At 41.9% G+C, this 19,918-nt stretch overlaps 1 protein-coding gene across 1 annotated transcript in view; it reads left to right on the top strand.

The window, feature by feature from the left end:
• The window catches only part of LOC132407299 (zinc finger protein 271-like), a 109,076-nt gene extending 89,358 nt beyond the window's left edge, over positions 1–19,718 (top strand). Inside the window, exon 6 of the transcript XR_009516439.1 lies at positions 19,622–19,718. The gene's annotated coding sequence lies outside the window, so the exon portion shown is untranslated. The remainder of the gene's footprint in view (positions 1–19,621) is intronic.
• Positions 19,719–19,918: the final 200 nt, after the last annotated feature.

Raw genomic sequence — 19,918 nt, 5'->3', positions numbered from 1 at the left:
TTGGAAAATTAAATTAGCAATGTTCATAATATCATTTGTTTAAAATGTTAATAGCTTGTAACATCCCCTGGGGAGACAATTTTATGGAACAGTGACAAAGTGTGAAAAACACTTTAATGTCAGTATTTGTTTTGCTGGTTGTGTCTTATGTTGCTGACGTGGTAATCACCCTAATTTCCTCAGTGGAATTACTCTCCCTTGCATATAACTCTGTAAAACCGATTACCAGCCCATATCAGCAAATGGAACTTTCCGTACAACTGAACGCTGCTTCTGATGGAATATGGAATATCCAACGATTTACTACATCGTGGGCATTTTCTACCCTGCAATTGGAGTGATCGGTATCCCAGGTAAGTTACTGGAGCTTCTCACTCTATATAAGATGCCATCCTTTTGCTTCTGTTTCGCTGTACTCTTCGACCTTTTCCTTATCACAGCTTCTACCCTCGTCTGAAACCTGCTTCCAGGATTCCGGATTCCAGCAGCTGATTTATTTTTTTCAGTGTCCATACTTCTTCGATGTGATGTTTTTTTCCCTTGTTTTGTCAAATTCTTTGGTGCCAATATTGCCAAAGTTTCATAGTTTAATCTTCCTCGTCATTCTGAAGTGACAGTGGTCAGTTTTGCAGATCGGCAGCTTTTTCAAATGATCGTCCAGTCGAATATCAACACTCCGGTCTGTTCTTCTGAAAATCACTAAGTTGTAATGTATAAATTGAACAACATGAATTTCAGTACATATATAATTCCTTCAGCTATTCCACCTCTAGTAGTGGAAATGGTGTCGTATGCTGGAGCGATCGAGGGATCACCAGTACATGAGTAGTAGAAATCAGATGCCCGGCTCTAAACTGTCGGAAAGTCGCCAACCTACTGCCACTCCGGTCCATTACCGTCCACCAGCCGGAGTGCGCCGACGTAGTCCGCACACATTGAATTTCTGCCTTTTCTTCGAAAAAAAACACATATACTGCTTATCATCGGAAGAATGGTAGACATTCAAAGAGTTGCATCCAACAGTAATTCCGTATTTATTTTTTCAAATTTCTTGTAGTTAATTTAACGGCGATTGTGATCCTATCTCGGGGAAAATGCGGACTCTCCAAATGCATCACCCGGTACCTGGTTGGAATGGCAACAGCTGATCTGATGATGGTTGCAATTTTCTGCTTAGTGGAATGGACCAATAAATTCTACATTTATTTTAGATCCATGCTCATCACTCCTGTATGCGCCCTGACACTTGTAATTAGAGTTATAATGAGGGACTGTTCTGTTTGGTTTACGGTCAGTTTTACCTTCGATCGTTTCATCGCAATATGTTGCCAAAAGCTCCGGGAACGATACTGCACTGAGAGAACAGCAACGGTGGTTATCGTGATTGTGGTTATAGTGAGCTGCTTCAAATGTGTCCCGTATTACTTTGCCGTTGAACCGTACGTCATCATTGACAACATACCGTGGCATTGCGCCTTCACAGCTAAATATGCTACTTCACCCATGTGGAAAGGATACGAATTTCTGGATAGCTTTTTAACACCGTTGCTACCGATCTGTTTAATTCTGGTATTCAATGGGTTAACAGTAAGACATATCATTGCGGCAAATAGAGTCCGCAGAGGGCTTCGGAACAACAATGATAATCAGAAGGATGCCGAGGTAGCAAACCGCAGAAAATCGATGATATTGTTATTTGCAATATCCGCTAATTTCATATTATTTTGGTTGCCCTATGTAGTTCATTCCCTGACTTGGCAATCACAAAACTATTCTTTTCAAAACAGATATTTGAGTACCCCGGTATATATACTGCAGCAATTTGGGTACATGTTGCAAACTCTGAGTATGTGCACTAACACTTTTATCTATACACTGACACAGAGGAAATTCAGAGAAGAGTTCAAGAATGGAATGAAGTATATATTTACCTTAAAGGGGCATCTGTGTAGATAACGTCCAGTCCAATTGCAATTCAGCGGAGTTTTCAAACAAAACTGTTTAAAAATGATTAGTTATGGTAAAGTACTCATAAATTCAAACAATCATGTGATTTGCCATTCCATAATCCCAAAAATCGGCGGAAGATTGCATGCTTCATACAGTTCAAGTAATAAACTGTGCAAATGGTGAATGAGCTGGCGTAACTGTCACATTCGTTGAATAAATTGCAAATTATTACAGAGACTTGACAATCACAAGGAGAAGAATGGCTTCTAGACTAACAGTGATTCAGAATGGACATGGTCGGGTGAATGAGAGTGAAGCGAAAGCCTTTGAACAAGAGCGAAAGTACGATAATATTGCAGTTGACAATGGTTGCATACATCAGTAAACTGGTGGTTATGTCTCAAGAGACATTTGCAAAGCAGGAAGGCAAGGATTACAGGAAGGGTTGGGTAACAGAAGTTACTCAATGGGGCGTCAAGCTATGGAATATCGATTGCATTACCCAGTGCCAAAATCTTCTGTCACCTCAGCCTAGCTAACATCAGTTTTTCACTATGCGTCTATGCAGTTTAATAGATGATACCTCTCCATCGTTTGTAATCTGATAAAGTTTTGTGGTAAACACAAATTCACATTGGCAGCGGGGTGAGAAAAGCACACTATTTATTGGAAATTTCAGAGGCGTCAGGGTTTTGCAGAATATCCATGGTAAACACTGCATGGAACTATAGCACTGTGCATCGAGCCATCGACATTTGTCAGTGCAACATACGCCCAACTGGAGTGGAAAGCGAGTTTATAAATGTAACGGGAGCAAGGGATGTTGCGAATGGCTGCAGTGGAACGGCGCCTGAGCGGTGTGCAATTGGAGGCGGATCAGGTGTACCAGAAGTGGTGGGAGGTGGGGGGGGGGGCTTCCAACCAAATCACATTCTCAACAACGTCCCTGAAAAAGATATTCTTGGCTTATGGAATAGAACTTCAGAATACAGAGTATGTTACAAAAATGCCATACGATATCACGGCTGAATTAGAACATTTGGCCTATCGAGTCTGCTGCACTATTTCATTACATCTTATCCATTTCTCTTCTCAGCCCCAGTATTCAGCATTGCGCCAGCCTCCCGCAAGTATCCCCTCATCCATTGACCACTGAAGAAGATATCCATATAACCATATAACATATAACAATGACAGTACGGAGAAAGGCCATCTCGGCATCTGTAGTGTGGGCCGAACGCTTACTCTCACCTGGCCAATCGACCTGCTCACAGCCCATACGTCCATTCCCTTCCTGTTCAGCTACTTATCGAATTATACTTTCAATGACAATATAGATCATGCCTCTACCACTTCTACTGGAAGCTTATACAACACATCTACCCATCTCTGAGTAATGAGGTACCCCCTCGTGTTACTCCTAAAATGTTGACCCCGAACTCTCAACTCATGTCCACTTGTTTGAATTCCCCCTACTCTCAATGGGTTCAATCTATCTATCCCCCTCATAAATTTGAATACCTCTATCAAGACCCCCCTTAGCCTTCTACGCTGCAGAGAATAAAGACCTAACTTGTTTAACTTTTCTTTGTAACTTAGGTGCTGAAACCCAGGCAACATTCTAGTAAATCTCTTCAGTATTCTCTCTATTTTATGAATATATTTCCTATAATTCGGTGAGCAGAACTGTGCACAATACTCCAAATTCGGTCCTACCAATGCCTTGTATAATTTTAAAATTACATCCGAATTCCTGTACTCAATGCTATAATTTCTAAAGGCCAGCACACCAAAAGATTTCTTCAACACCCTATCCGCTTGAGATTCCACCTTCAGGGAATTATGCACTATTATTAGATCACCCTTTTCTACTGCATTCTTCAATGCCCTATCATTTACGATGTATGTCCTATCTGGATTATTCCTACCAAAATGTAGTAACTCACATTTATCAGCATTAAACTCCATCTGCCATCTTTCAGCCCACTCTTCTAACTGGCCTAAATCTTTCTGCAAGCTTTGAAAACCTACTTAATTATCCACAACGCCACATATCTTAGTATCATCTGCAAACTTACTAATCCAATTTACCAGCCCATCATCCAGATCATTAATGTATATGACAAATAACATTTGACCCAGAACAGATCCCTGAGGCACACCACGAGTCACCGGCTTCCAACCTGACAAACAGTTATCCATCACTACTCTCTGGTATCTCCCATCTGTTGAATCCATTATACTGCTTCAATATTAATACCTAAATATTGAACATTCCTAAGTAACCTTCCGTGCAGAACCTTGTCAAAGGCCTTAGTGAAGTCCATATAGACATCATCCACTGCTTTACCCTCGTCAACTTTCCTAGTAACTGCTTCAAAAAAGTCAATAAGATTTGTCAAACATGACATTGCACGCACAAATCCGTACTGACTGTTCTTGATCAGACCTTGCTTATCCTCAAAATTATATATACCATCTGTAAGAGCACTTCCCATTAATTTACACACCACTGACGTCAAACCTACAGGCCGATAATCACTGGGTTTACTCTTAGAACCCTTTTTAAACAATGGAACCACATGAGCAATAGGCTAATCCTGCAGCACCATCTTCGTTTCTAATGACATTTGAAATATTTCTGTCAGAGCCCCTGCTATTTCTACACTAACTTCCCTTCAGGTCCGAGACAACATCCTGTCAGAATTCGGAGACTTATCCAATTTTATATTGTTTAAAAGCGCCAGTCCTTCCTCTTCTTTAATCATCCTAGTTTCAGTAGCTACCCAACGTGTTTCCCTTACCTTACACAATTCAATATCCGTCTCCTGAGTGAATACCGAAGAAAAGAAATTGTTCAATATCTCCACCATTTCTTTTCGCTCCACACATAGCTGTCCACTCTGAATCTTTAAGGGGCTAATTTTATCCCTCACTATCCTTTTGCTATTAATATAACTGTAGAAACCCTTTGGATTTATTTTCACCTTACTTGCCAATGCAACCTCATATCTTCTTTCAGCTTTTCTAATTTATTTCCTAAGATTATGTTCTGACATTTTTTTATGTTCCTCGAGCACCTCATTTACTCATTTGCTCTACAATCGTTATTGTAGATCTTTGCCTTTTTTTCAAACCAAGTTTCCAATGTCCCTTGAAAACCATGGCTCTCTAAAACTTTTAACTTTTTCCTTTCAACATAACAGGAACATAAAGATTCTGTACCCTGAAATTTTAACCTCTAAATTACCTCCATGCCTCTATTGCAACCTTTCCATAAAACCAATTGTCCCAATCCACTCCTTCTAAATCCTTTCGCATCTCCTCAAAGATAGCCTTTCTTCAATCTAAAATCTCTACACTGGGTCCAGATCTATGCTTCACCTTAATTATCTTGTAATATTATGTTGTATCTACCTCTGTTATAGCTATAATTAAAGCATGTGCCTGCACAACTGCCTGTGGCAATGAATTCCACTGATTCACTACGCCTTCGCGAAAAAGCAATACTGCTTACCGCAATTCTGAATGGACGCCTCTCTTTTCTGAGGCTGTGCGCTCCAGCATTAGACAGTCCAACCAAAAGATGAATTCTTTCCAGACTCATGCACCGTAAAGCAAGGCGTGATGGTGAAGACAGTCTTTTCCCTCGCTCCTGCCCACCTATTCTTTCACAGGGCTGTGTAACACTTTTATCTGCCCGGTCCATTGTGCCCATGATTTCCAGAGCTATTTGCCAGCTTATGTTCCGCTAAAACTTTTCGATGCATGAGTCTTCTACATTGTTACTGTACCTGCATTCGTCACTTCCTCTAGCAGCTCCTTCCACGTATGTGAAAACGTGCCCCTTTTGACCCTTTAAAATTTTCGCTGCTGAGATTAAACCTATTTTCTCCAGTTTTCAACTCCCCGGTTCTGGGGGAAAGACTGCTACCATCCACCTTATATCTGCCACTTACATTGATGGTTCAGGTGGTGCCTGGCCCACTGGCCTTCATCCGTTTAGGGTGTTGTATTGTAGAAGTACAAGATATTGATGAAATCTTACTTGCTCATACTATTAGAGGAAGGACATCATTATGCTGCAAATGATTTAGCGAATATTGCATGGGCTCAAAGGCCCGAGGTATCAAGAGATACAGGGAGAGCTGGGACTTTGTCCCCATGCGGCATGAATCAGAAAAGTGTGAAAACTCATGTCGAGCATAGATATGGTGAATGAAGACAGGTCATTCCCTGTATTAGGTCATCAAAACCACAACATTTGCATTTAAGGTGATAGTGGAAGTTTTTAAAACCTACCAGGGGATTACGTCATTACCCAGAGGGTGTCCGACAGGCCAATGTCAGACGAATGTATGTGAGGCAGATACACTTGAAACAATAAACGACGGACTTCTTTTCCGCACCATTGTGTTGAGTTGAACAAATTAGCAATCGAATGCCCAGCTAAACGAAATTTATTAACACATTACATACATTATATATCGCTCTGATTTATTTCTTGCGGGCATACTCAATTAATTTATGGAAATATATTCATAACAGACTCAATGGAAGAGCTCACCAACATGGGGGTCAACCAATGTGCAGACAACAGTCAACTGTGCACGTAAGAAGAAATATAAGTAATAAATTTCTTAAGTTTGAGATGAAGAATCCAAGAAAGTGAAGCCATTGGTCCAGGGAACGTATCAATGATGGTCAAGTGAAATCACCTCCTTTGGTTCACTCCATATTAAACGCCCTTGCCGTGCGCTTTTTTTTTTTTTGCTCTTGCATAGGACAGTCTAAGAATGTTTTTAACGTTACTATTGTGATTGCCTCCATTATCATCTTGGGCGTTACATACCAGACAACCTTCGCTCTCTGTGGTAAAAAAAAAATCTGGCTTGACATCTCCTTTTGAACTGCCTTTGCGCACCTAAATTGCAAAGCCTTTGGTAGGAGGCATTACAACCCTCGAAACATTACTCAAGCCGTCTACTGTATCAATATTCCTCATCACTTTATAAACCACTGTCAGTTTCCCCTTCAATCTCTGCCGCTCATAGCACTTCTGTTCTCACCTCCCCATCACATCTAACTGGGGACCGTTCTCTTTCCAATTCTCTCATACGTGGCTTTCCTCTTCCGTCAGATGCTTCCATCTTCATAATTCATCAACCCTCACTCAGATAACTTCCTCTTCACATTGTTTCACCTATCAACAGCAGCCGTGTGCTCATTCTATTTCCCCGTGTTTATATTCTGTCTTCTTACCTGTTTCTTTATAGTCTCGGTGCATGGTCTCTGCCCGACCCATTTAGTAGGTTAATCCACTCCTTGAATCTGTCTGACGGGCTGGAACCCTGCAGCATATCTCTTTGTATTCCTACGGATAAGGAAAAGAATCAGGCTTTCTGCTGTATGAAAGGCCTTCACAATCTTATTAAGCTTTATCATATCCCCCCTCAGCCTCCGTCGTTTAGAGAAAATACACGTCTGTGCAGCCGCTCCTATTTTAAAACATTCTCTCAAAAAGCATACTGGTAAACCAAAGGCAACGGATTAGTAAAACACTTCTGTATTTTCTAAAAAAAAAGTAGACAATGGGGCAAATACAACTCCAAATGCGGCCGGCCTGGCATTGTAAATTGCAACAAGATCCACACTATTGAAGACACATCTTCCAGAGTGATAACACATGTAACCTCCGCATTAGCCTGCATCACAAACCAACCACGTGTACAAACACTCCCAGGGAGCTGGGAACAGAAATCACATCAACACGGTTAATCGACTTGCCAATAACAGTGAACGGAATCTTTGTCCCGGAGTCCAACACCCACCATTTCGTGTTGATAAAATCCCATCCGTCAGTTCCACACCCAGATATTTAACTAATCAATATCTCTCTGTATCATTAATTGGTCGTTTACGCTAATTACAAAGATAGTAATCTTTATATTCTCTGAAAGATTCATACCCCGCCCAGAAACGTTTCCATCCAGGACACTTAAGGATTTCATAAACAGCTCTTTGTGTAACACCGGATATAACACACCTCCAGACTGCATCCGACTTTGTGAGCAAGCTAACTCTGAATCCAAGCATCTTGTTCTCTGTGGATCCTATTCATGTTCATATTTTGAGTGTCACTCCACTGACGGACTGCTCTCTTTCCTCCTTTTGAGAGCTTCTGGGCTGTCTGCACTTTCTTTCTTGCATAAGGGAACAACATAGGTAGTCCTTCATTCCTTCTATCCTTCTGTCCTTCTGTCCGCATTGATATTGCAAAGGTCATCGCCAGACTCTCCTTCCTCGCCTCCCACTGTAGCCTTGGGTACATCTCGTCCGGTCCCGTTGACTTATCCAATGAGATGCCTTCCAAAGGATCAGGCACATCCTCTCTCAATATTTCTATTCTCAAGCTTTTCTGTCCGCTGTATGTCATCCCTACAATCGCCAATTTATTTTTCCATAGTGAATATTGAAGCAAACTATTCATTAAGTACCTCCGCTATCTCCTTCGGTTCCATACACACTTTTCCAATGTCACACTTGATTGGTCCTATTATTTTATGTCTTATCTTCTTGTACTTCACACATTTCTAGAATGTTTTTGGGTTTTCCTTAATCCACCTTCTGCGGCCTTCTCGTGGCCATTTCTGGCTCTCCTAATTTCATTCATATGATCATTTCTACTGGCCTTATACTCTTCTAGATCTCTATCATTACCTCATTTTTTGAAGCTTTAGTCCGATTTTCTTTACTTCTTGACCTGATTTTCAACAGACTTTTTACACCACGGTTCCTGCAGCCTACCATCCTTTCTCTTTGGAACGTATCTATGCAGAGTCCCACGCAAATATCTACTGTACATTTGCCACATGTCTCCGTATATTCGCTGAGAACATCTGTTCCCGAATTATGCTTCCCACTTCCTACCTGTTAGCCGCAAATTTCGCCTTGTCTGGTAATAACCCTGCCAATGCTATAAAAAGGGAGATAGAATTGCCTTCATATTTCCGAATGCTCTTTGACACCTGACTAGGTTCACTTCCCAATACCAGAGCAAGTACAGTATGAAGGAGAGATGTTTATGAATAACGGGCCCTAGCGACTGACCACATGAACAGAGGAAGACAGATGCATTTAGAACTAATTTTTGTCATTCGATTCGCTGTTATATCGGGAATGACCCAGCCTCTTGACAGAAAGGCTAACTGTATTATTTTTTAATCTTCACATGGTTCTGTGTTGACACCTGGAGGGATGCAATGTGACAGAGCACTGTCCCGACACATATTGGTGTCTGTTAATGCTGACACTTTTCTCATGTGGATCTCAGGTTCATTTCTGCGCGATATCCACGTTGTCGCGGGTTGATAGGTATTAATTGAAATGTGAGATAAGTGCACTTTGTGTAAAGCGGCTGGAGCCCATATCCAAGACCTGGTATCTAATAATAATATTTTAACTTCATTCAGTACTGAGCGGTGAGCTCAACAGCCTTTCAATTCTGAACTTCCATCAAGTATTTTACCAGCAGATGCAATGCATATATACTTTAAAAATATTCCGATAAGATCACAGCATATCGTGCCCCATCTCTGGAATTAGATACTGTTCCCCATTTCACCTTGAATGCATGCCATTTGCTATTAGAAATGTCATCATCAGGGTAAAATATTGGCCTTCCACTGTGTCCATGCCTTCCATGTTTCAATGACATGCTGACACTCCAGATGCACATTCGATTGGCCCAGAGCAAGAATCATTTCAAATATTTCACAAAATAATTCCCGTATGTGTAAATAAAGAAAGAACAAATTTCAAAGTGCAATCATTATTAAAGGTTATATAAATGAAACATCAATATCGCGCACCTTATATCTTTTTCTTCCACAAAACCACATTGTTCTTTACCTATTTCAGCTTGTGTCTTACTGTTAGCTCTTGTCATCAAAATTCTTAGAAATATCTTAGTGATATAGCTCATTAAACTTATCGTACTATGTAATTCACATTCTATTGCACCTGGTTACTTAGGAAGTGTGATTTATACAGTTTTTTTCATCTCTTCTTGTATTGTTCCAGTCTCATATATGTCACTGATTAAATCAATAAGTTTTTCAATTTCAGAATCTTCACGGGACATAACTTGTTCTATCTCTAATTCATCAGGACCTGCTACCTTTCATTTATTGGCCTACGCATCAGTAAATCAGTGAGCGTTTCCAAATCAGTGTGCACCTCCTTATTGGCGGTGACATCACTAAATCAGGACCATCCCCAAATCAGTGCGCACTTCAAACACGCTGAAAATTCCACATGCATAGGTGAATATCTCAGAGCAGGAATTAGCTCAAACAATTCAGAAATTGTCTGTCTCAACATTAGAAATACTTACACGGCCGAAAGTCCTTTTTGCACATCGACCGTCACAAATATATTTGATTGTTACCCCAAATCTGTGAGCATCATCGTATTCAGTAGTTCAACCCTTGCGCACACCGAGATCTGCGCGCGTTCTCAAATAAGAGCGCAGCCCAAAATGAATATATAGCGCAAACAACACATTACTGACCAGAGGAAGTACAATTTCAAACGCAAAATGACTGTCTTGACGTTAAAAATCCTGCATTCTTCCCAAAGTCTGAGATCATATCACCAAATCAACTGACATACCCAAATCACCCACAGAAGCGTGACAACCCCCATATTGGACGACACAACATACATAAATTTCTACGCATCCCTGTATTCAGGAAAACAACCAAAAGTCCGTTCCGTTCCATGTGCACCCCAAGACACTGTTCAACCCATATTAGCCGACATACCCTAAACCTGTGCAATTCCCAATTCATTGTGCACCCACATACCCATTGGCTGACACACCAACATACACTTCAAATTAATCCAGAGGAAGTAACATTTCAAACAGTTGAGAAATTGGCAGCCTCTAAATTTATACTCTGCACTCAACCATACATTTGTGTCCAAATCTTAATCTGCTAACATCTGTGTGTATTCCGAAATTTGTGTGCATGTGATTTTTGGAAACATAATCAAAAATGTGCGCACATGAACATATCCGCGTGAACACACATATCTGTGAATATAACCAAATCAGTGAGCAACCGAAACGCGCTGACAGCCCACATGTATAATAGGAATCATTTCAAACTTTTTAAAAGGTATTTTTCGAAATTCAAATTTCCCACGTACCCAAAAAGTGACAGCAACTGAATATCGGCAAACAGAGAGAACCGTAGGAGTACCCCGAAATCAGTGCGCAATCTTATTCTATATCGAATATTTCAATAAAGACCGTGCTGATCCACATATCCATGTGCACCCCTAATCAGCGTGAACTCCATATTCGCCGCCACTACACTAAATGTGTGCAATCCGAATTCAGTGTGCACCGAAACCCCGCTGACATCCCTATATGGCCCATTTCTCTTTGGCACCTTTGGCAGCTGGTTTCAGGATCCTTTATTTGTTTTGATATGTTAAGCACTTTATCAAGATTGACACCGGATTTTGATCTTGTTGTGTCTTTGGTCTGAAAGCTCGATGAGCCCGTTCAATTTCTAACAACTGATTTCCCTCTCCCATTTCTAAAATCTCTGGGATCCATGTCAGAAAAATTATTATTGGACCTTCTGTCTGTGTACCTCTTTAAGAACAACAATCTTAATATTATTTCGCCTGCTATACTTTTCAAGCACATCCACTTTTTTCGAACAATCGCTTTCTTTCTGATGTCCAGGCAGTATATTATCTTCCATCTTGTCCACTCTTTCAATGATATCTCCCGTTGTTTCTTGGAGCTTTTTAACTTTCTTTTCTGTTTTTTTCCTGTTTTTTTTTCATAATCGTGCCAAACATAAACTTCATATTATCAATATTTATTTTTATTGTTTTTAGAACTTTTATTTCTAACATTATTTCCATTAAGGCATCTTTTATGTCATGTCCATCTCCACTTTTAATTTCGTCTGGTTCCTCCTCTTCCTCTTCCACGTTGTCCCAAGAATCCGATTCTACTTCCGATTCACTTCCACTTTCAATTGCAGATGGGATCTAGTTTGGTTTGCATCTGTTTATGCACTTCTTAGAGAATTTTCTTCTGTTTCTTCGTAGAGACTGCTGAGGTCCTCACAGTTTCCTGTTGATCATCTCCGGAGACAGAGTGTGTCTCATCATAAGGAGATCCAGCCTGAGTCGAAGGTTCCGACATGGTGGCAGGGCTTTTTTTCCTTCTCGGTTCGCGCTGTCTTCAAAGTAGTTGATCACTTCTTTTTCTGCTCAGGCGGCATATCTAAAAATAATCCTCGGTAGTTCACAAATAATTTTCAGAGGATATTTATTAACTTTTCTTCACTGAAACAGTACTTTACTAGTCTTTTACGGGAAAGCGGGCTTCTCACGTCTCGATCCTACGTGATCAGGTGATGCCACCCCCTCCCCCTCCCCCCCCCCGATATTGCAATTCTTAAGTTGTGTTCATATGACTCGGACTTTACACCAAATAAATCGGATGCTAGATTAAAGGACTGGACAGCTAAAGGAATAACAGTTATTTGCAACATAATGAAAGAAGGAACGCTGTTCAGTTTTGAAATGCTTATAGAGAAACACATCAGAAAAAAAAACAAGATTTTTATCCGTATTTACCGATGCGACAATATGTTAATAAGACACTTAAAATTGTAATCAAGGCACGTACATGCTTGATAGAACTATTTAGAAAAGAATATAATTCAGATAACGGTGGCAGAAACAGTTCAAGCATGGATAAGGGTTTGTCATATCTTAAAACACATTCGACCTCATACATTAAAACAAAATGGGAGAAGGAAGGAGGGGTATATCCGAGAAAGAATAGACAATAAAATGGACGCATCAATGGAAGTGCACCAGTTCACAGAAATTGATGGAGTTTGGATGGAAAATCTTGATAATATATTTTATAATACGTTCTCAGAAATCCCATTATGATCATAACCTCCCTGTTTGCGCGAGAAGTTGTGGTAATCAAAATGCAAATTATTGTCATATTTTTTTGGGACTGCCCTGTTATCAAAAACCTTTCGAAGGGGATACACAGTGTCCTAAAAAATGTCTTTTAATGTGAAATACCCTTCAGGAGTAAGACCATATATTTTGGATATATACCTCAAGAACTTTTGAGGAAATATAAATATTTAATGAATATACTGTTGGTGGCTGTTAAAAAGATGCTTACTATGAAATGGTTATCACAGGAGAGCCCAACTGTAAATACACGGATTGAAATTACAATGGACATTTACAAAATGGCGAAGATAACAGCATCTGTTAACCATATGCTGGAACAGGTTGATTCATACAGGGAAAATGGTTTAACTGTATAATACCTCATAGGCCTGATTATATTGTCACAAATCAATGAATATGTTGTAAATAAAGATCACTCCCTACTTGTCCCTAGATTTTTTTTTCTTTTTGCTTGTTTTTTTTTCTTCTTTCCACTCTTTTCTATAAGTGTATACCTCAGATAAATACTTTGTGGAGATTTGTTACGTATATATGATTATATGATATATATGTGCAACGTCTGAAATACATCTTACGGAAATGTTTGTTTGATGATGAAACCCAATTAAAAATAAATAACAAAAGAAAGACAAAGTACGCATGGTTTCCTTTTGGGGAAAACCATGCCTGACGAACCTGATTGAATTCTTTGAGGAGACTACAAGAGGGGTAAATAATCGAGATACAGTGAATGTAGACTTGCAGAGGGCCGATCAGAAGGCGTCCAACACGCCGAGAGACCGCTCCGCTCTGCCTGCCTGAACTCTATCTACCTGAACCCCAGCACTAACCTTTAAGCCATGGCATCCCCATCTCCCGAGGAATTCAGTGTCTGCGTCCTGCGTTTGGGTCGTTCCGGCCACTCCTGACGGAATGACCACCACAAGCATGGACCCAGTGGCACAGGCACTGGAGGCTAGTTCCCGTTACCCTGGGGTACTCTCTGCATTGGATATTCCCTCCCCACCCCCCGTACCATCCCCGGCCGTCCAGCCCAGCTTTGTTGGCCAGGAGGCTCCCTTAGAGGAGGGTGGGTACTGTCAGAGTACGGTCCGGTTCCGCGTTCTGGGTTTTCATCCGGTCCGGCGGCTCCGGACTCCGGGTCCTGCAGTTGTCCCTCCCGTCACCCGTGATCTAGTTAGGACCCTTCTGGTTCCAGGAGACACAACTGTAACTCTTTGAGCTGCAGGTGTTTATAAGGGGCCTTGGTACTGGGACCAGGCGGGTGGTCGTTTTGTTTTTATTTTCCCGTATCTCCGCCGGCTCCGAACTCTGTTTTGCATTCTGTGATTACGCCCGGGCTCAGATCTTCTCTTCATCATGCTTCACTGCCCCGTGCCAGTACTACCAGGTTGGTCCGCTCCCCCACCTTTCTTTCCATGCGCTGGTCTCGCTTTTCCGCTCGTGTGGTTTGTTCGTGCTGTCGCGCTGTCTGCCGGCCGTTTCCGATGTTCCCGTTATCATTACTGTTGAGTTGATCACCCTGGACCTATTCCCGTTCCGACCCCTTGCCTCCGTCGGGCAGGTGCAGCCGACCTGCCGCTGCCCGACAGTGGTTCTGCCTGTTCCTATCCCTTGCCTCCGTAGCCTTCCTGCCTGAACCTCGAGGACCTGTATGCCTGCCTGAACCCGGGGACTTGTTTTCCTGCCTACCTGAACCCCGAGGACCTGTCTGCCTGCCTGAACCCGGGGACCAATCTGCCTGAACCCGGGGACCTGTCTTCCTGCCTGCCTGAACCCCGGGGACCAATCTGCCTGAACCCGGGGACCTGTCTTCCAGCCTGCCTGAACCCCGGAGAACTGTCTACCTGAACTCGGACTTCGGGAGCCCGCTCCGCTCTGCCTACCTGAACATCAGGTCCCCGCTCTGCTCTGCCTGCCTGAACTTCGGGAGCACGCTCCTCTCTGCCTGCCTGAACTGGATCTGCCTGAACCCCAGCTCTACCTTTAGTGCCATGGCATCACCATCCTGTCCTTCCCCTCGTACTTCAGTGTTTGCGTCCTGCGTTTGAGTCCATCCGGCACTCCTGACACTAATGCATCCAGTATTTCTTGGGCGACTTCCTTAAGCACTTGGGATGCAGACCATCTGGCCCTGGGGATTTATCTGCCTTTAATCCCTTCAATTTACCTAACACCGCTTCCCTACTAAAATTTATTTCCCTCAGTTTCTCCAACTCACTAGACCCTCTGTCCCTGACTATTTCCGGAAGATTACTTTTGTCCTCCTCAGTGAAGACAGATCCAAAGTATTTATTCAGTTGGTCTGCCATGTCTTTGTTCCCAATGATCAATTCACATGTTTCTCTCTGTAAGGGACCTACATCTGTCTTGACCAATCCTTTTCGTTTAACATATCTATAAAAGCTTTTACAGTCAGTTTTTATTTTCCCTGCCAGCTTTCTCTCATAATCTTATTTCTCTTTCCTAATTAAGCCCTTTGTCTTCCTCTGCTGGTCTCTGAACTTCTCCCAGTCTTCAGGTGTGCCGCTTTTATTTTTTTTTTTTTTGCTACTTTATATTTTTATTCCTTGGACTTGATGCTATCCCTAATTTCAGACATCTGTAATAGTACACAGACATCGTTTCTCCAAATACTCATAAATTCCATCTAGAAAAATCATCCCCAATAGTTTATCCACAACTGACGTAAGACTCACTCGTCTATAATTCCAACGAATATCCCTATTATCTTGCTTTAACAGATGAATAACATTTTCCACCCCCGTTCATCTAGTTCTACTCACTCAACATACGTGGCCAGCGAAGACACAAATATCCTGCCCAAAAGCTGAGAAATAACTTCGCTCCCTTTCACAAATGATCTGTATTATATACCTCCTGGCACGGGAGAATCATCTTCATAATGTTTTCCAAGTTTCCATCGCATCCTCTCTCTGAGCGTCGGCATGATCTGGCGTATCTGCCTTTTTCCGCTGTGTTCACATTCCTCGATGTATTCAGTGAGGAGCTTCACTGTCTCCTTGGACTCCAGACATATTGTTTCCTCTTTTACCTCTGATCTGCCCCACTCTCTCTAGCCTCCTACTGTTCTTCACAGTGCAACTCTCCAAGGACTTCTAACTCTTCTAAGTCCATTGTTAAATTCTATGCTGTCTACATTGTGACTCGCTATAACCCTGCATGATAGTTTCTCCCTGAACTTTAAGTACCATTTTTACTTCCCCTTGATGAGCTGTTCCAACTTTCTTGTCACCTTACGCTATCATTCTTTCCCTGCGTCAATGAGATAAGCCTATACATGTCAGTGTTCCCTATATAACCTCCATGTATCTGTCGCGCATTTCCCTGAGTACATCATTTCTCAATTTAGCTTCCCAAGTCCCTGCCAAGTAGCAGCAAACATCGCAGTCCACCAATTAAGTACATCCCACGGTCTCTTGTCCTATCTTTGTGCAAGGTAAATGCAGGGGAGTTCTGCCCCGTCGTTCTGAAATGCTGACCCGCCGAGATAACTATCACTTGAATAGTTCACTTTTTCTAACACAAGGTCCAGTACGGACTGTTCGCTAGTCCGCATGTCTTCATAAACTGAAAATGAATCCTTCCCGTAATTAACTTTGAAATTATGCCATACCTGAACCTTTTTCCCTCAGGAGGTGCCAAAGAATACTATGGAACTTTCAGTTACCCGTGCCAATAACATAGCCGATGTCCAAGTTCCGCTTTCCGATCGGTTCCTCACTGTTCCCGTTACCATTTGTCAATCAGGTGGGCGGGTGTATAGAATACTCCAAGTGGGGTGATCGCGGCCTTCATGTTCCTCTGCTCGTCTCACAGCCTATTAACAAACCAACGCTCAAAGTTCTCCTCCCTTTCTGTATTCCTACCTACCTGAACTCTATGAAGTCCGCAATCTTCCGGAAATTCTGCAATTTCAAAATGACCAACCATTTGTTTGTTTGAATTTACGACGTATTTGCTAAACCTGTTCATTGTAAAATAGCTTTATTTGAAAATTCCGCTGAATGGCCATTAGACGTGGGTCTTATTTACACAGATGGCCATTTAATGTAAACACATACTTCATTCCATTCCTCAGCTCGTCTCTGAATTTCCTCTATGTCAGTGTATAGATACAAGTATTGGTGCACACACTGAGCAGTTTCAACATGAACCCAAAATGTTGTAGGATGTATACTGGGGAATTCAATTATCTATCCAGGTAACAATAGTTTTGTGTCTGCCATTTCAGGGATTGGGCTACATAGGGCACCCAAAATAATATGAAATTAGCTGATATAAGAAACAACAAAATCATCGATTTTCTGCGTTTTTCCACCTCGGCGTCTTTCTGATTGTCGCTGCTGTGCCAAAGCCTTCTGCGGACTCTATTTGCCACAACGATATGCCTTACCGTTAACACGTTAAACACTAGAATTAAGCCAATTGGTGGCAATGGTGTTAAAATACTGTCCAGTATTTCGTATCCTCTTCATCCTGGTGAAGTAGCGTATTCATATGAGCCAGTGCACCGCCACGGCGTGTTGTCAATGATGACGTAAGGTTCAAGGGCAAAGTAAAGCGGGACACAACCACGGTCACCATAAGCACCGTTGCTGTTTTTTCAGTGCACTATCAATCCCGCATCTTTCGGCAACATATTGCGATAAAGCGATCGAAGGTAAACCTGACCATGAACCAAACAGAACAGTCTGTTGTTAAGACCCGAAATACAAGTGTCACTGCGCATACAGGAGTGATGAGCAAGTATCTAGAATAAATGTAGATATTGTTGCTCTGTTGCGCTAAAGCAACAACGAAAACCACCATCAGATCCGCTGTTGCCATTCCAACCAGGTAACGGGTGATGCATTTGGAGAGTCCGCATTTTCCCCGCGATAGGATGACAATTGCAGTTATATTAACGGGTGATGTATTTTCCCCGATATAGAATCACACTCACAGTTACATTAACTACAAGAAATTGGAAACAAGATAGAAATATGGTCAGCAGCAGCTCTCCGAATGGCCCCATTCTTCAGATGCTATGCAGGGTATGGTTTGTTTGTTGGTGAAAAGCGGGAATCCAGTGTGTGCGGTCTCGGGCGCTGCGCTCCGGCTGGAGGACAATGACGGAAGTGAGTGTCAGTGTGTTCGCCACCTTCCGACAGTTTAAAGTGAGGCATCGCATTTCCCCGACTCACTTCCGGAAAACGGTCGACAGCCACTGTAAACAACACCATTTGCTTTATTAGAGGTGAAAGAGCTGAGGGATTATTTGTAGCGGTGTCAAAGTGGCATCAAGGAGATACAAAGCACGACCTCCCATTTACTGACATACAGTAGAACAGATCTAGGTGTCGGAAATAGGCTGCTACGTTGTTATAAAGTCGAGATGTCTACACTGATAGAGACAGACCTAGAAAAGCAAAGACATCACTTCAGAAAGCCTAGCCAGATAAATCGTTGTAGCAACGACAGTATCGACACCGACCTAATTGAGAAAGCGAAGAAAACACTGCGATCGAAGTATGGAAATGCAAATAAATCCATCAGATGCCCGAATCCTCCATTCTGGAGAAGTTGCAGCCGACGGTCGCATCTGTGCTTAGTAACAATGCGGATACCGCAGCCGAGTAACAACAGGACGACGGCACCATACGTAAAGTAACCAGCTCCGGCATCTTACCGGGGACACCAACTGCTACAATTATGGGATAGTAAATGGTCGCGATGTAGTAAATCGCCGGATATCCCATATTCCGTCAGAAGCAGATTTAAGTTGTCCGGAGCATTTCAGCTGCTCAGATGGACTGGGGATCGGTTTAGCAGACTTTTATTGAGGAGAGTGCAATTCCACTGAGACAATTAGCGTGGTATCATCTCAATGACTTTAGTGACATCCAACTGCACAAACACTTACGTTAAACTATTTTTTTCTCACTGTTCCCGTGTCACGGATTATCCTCAAGGGATAATGCAATCTATTTACTTTAAATAAAACATGATATGAATTCCTTCATGTTATTTTCCATAACACCTGGCTTCAGCTACTTAAATAGGATATTTTTTTTTTATATTGTGATGCTTTGGATGTAGGCTTTCATGTTGAAGTAGATTTATTTTGTAGCATTTGTCGGAGCACTTTCCCTTCTGAAATTGAGGGAAGGGTTTTGTTCCGGCAGGGCAAATGGAGAACACTTCTTTACTAATAGGGAGTATTCGTTTATTCTTATCTTTCGCTCCCTGAGGTAATCAGCGTGGCTATCACGTCTGGGATATTAGTGACAACGAACTACACAAACTCCTACGGATAAACATTTTTTACCTACTCTATCACTACGTCATGATTTTGACTCCGTAAATGATATTGTAATATTTTACTTTAAAAAAATATTATGTGAATTTTCCATGTTATTTTCCATGGTACCTGGCTTCAGCTATTTAAATAGGATTTATTTTATATCTGTATTGCTTTTAATGTAGGCATTCATCTCAAAGTCGATTTATTTCGTAACATTTGATGCATCATATCGCCTTTGAAATTGAGGGAAGGAGTTTGTTCTGGCGGGGAAATGGAGAACACTTCTTTATTAAATTGGAAGTTGCGTTGAATCTTACCTTTCTGTCGTTCCAGCTATTCCGGGCGGTTTGAGTGATGGAAATCACAGTGACAGCCGACATGTTTTACAATAAAATACACTGCATTTACTCCACGAAACACTGCAAATGATCCACAGTGATATTCCAGAGACCTGTGGTCAAAAAGGGAACGTGTCTTCTGGAGATTAGCGAGGACTGTGGACAGTTTGAAGGACGTTTTCCAGCATATACGCGGGCCGTTTCTCAGGAAACTGACCTCTGCCAGTGAATGGTTTCACCAGCCCACATCCGTGACGTGCGATGCAGTCTATTTAACTTTAAACATATTCTC

Source organism: Hypanus sabinus, chromosome 18 (genome assembly GCF_030144855.1).
Source record: "Hypanus sabinus isolate sHypSab1 chromosome 18, sHypSab1.hap1, whole genome shotgun sequence".
NCBI lineage: Eukaryota > Metazoa > Chordata > Chondrichthyes > Myliobatiformes > Dasyatidae > Hypanus > Hypanus sabinus.
This window is presented reverse-complemented; position numbering and strand designations above follow the sequence as displayed.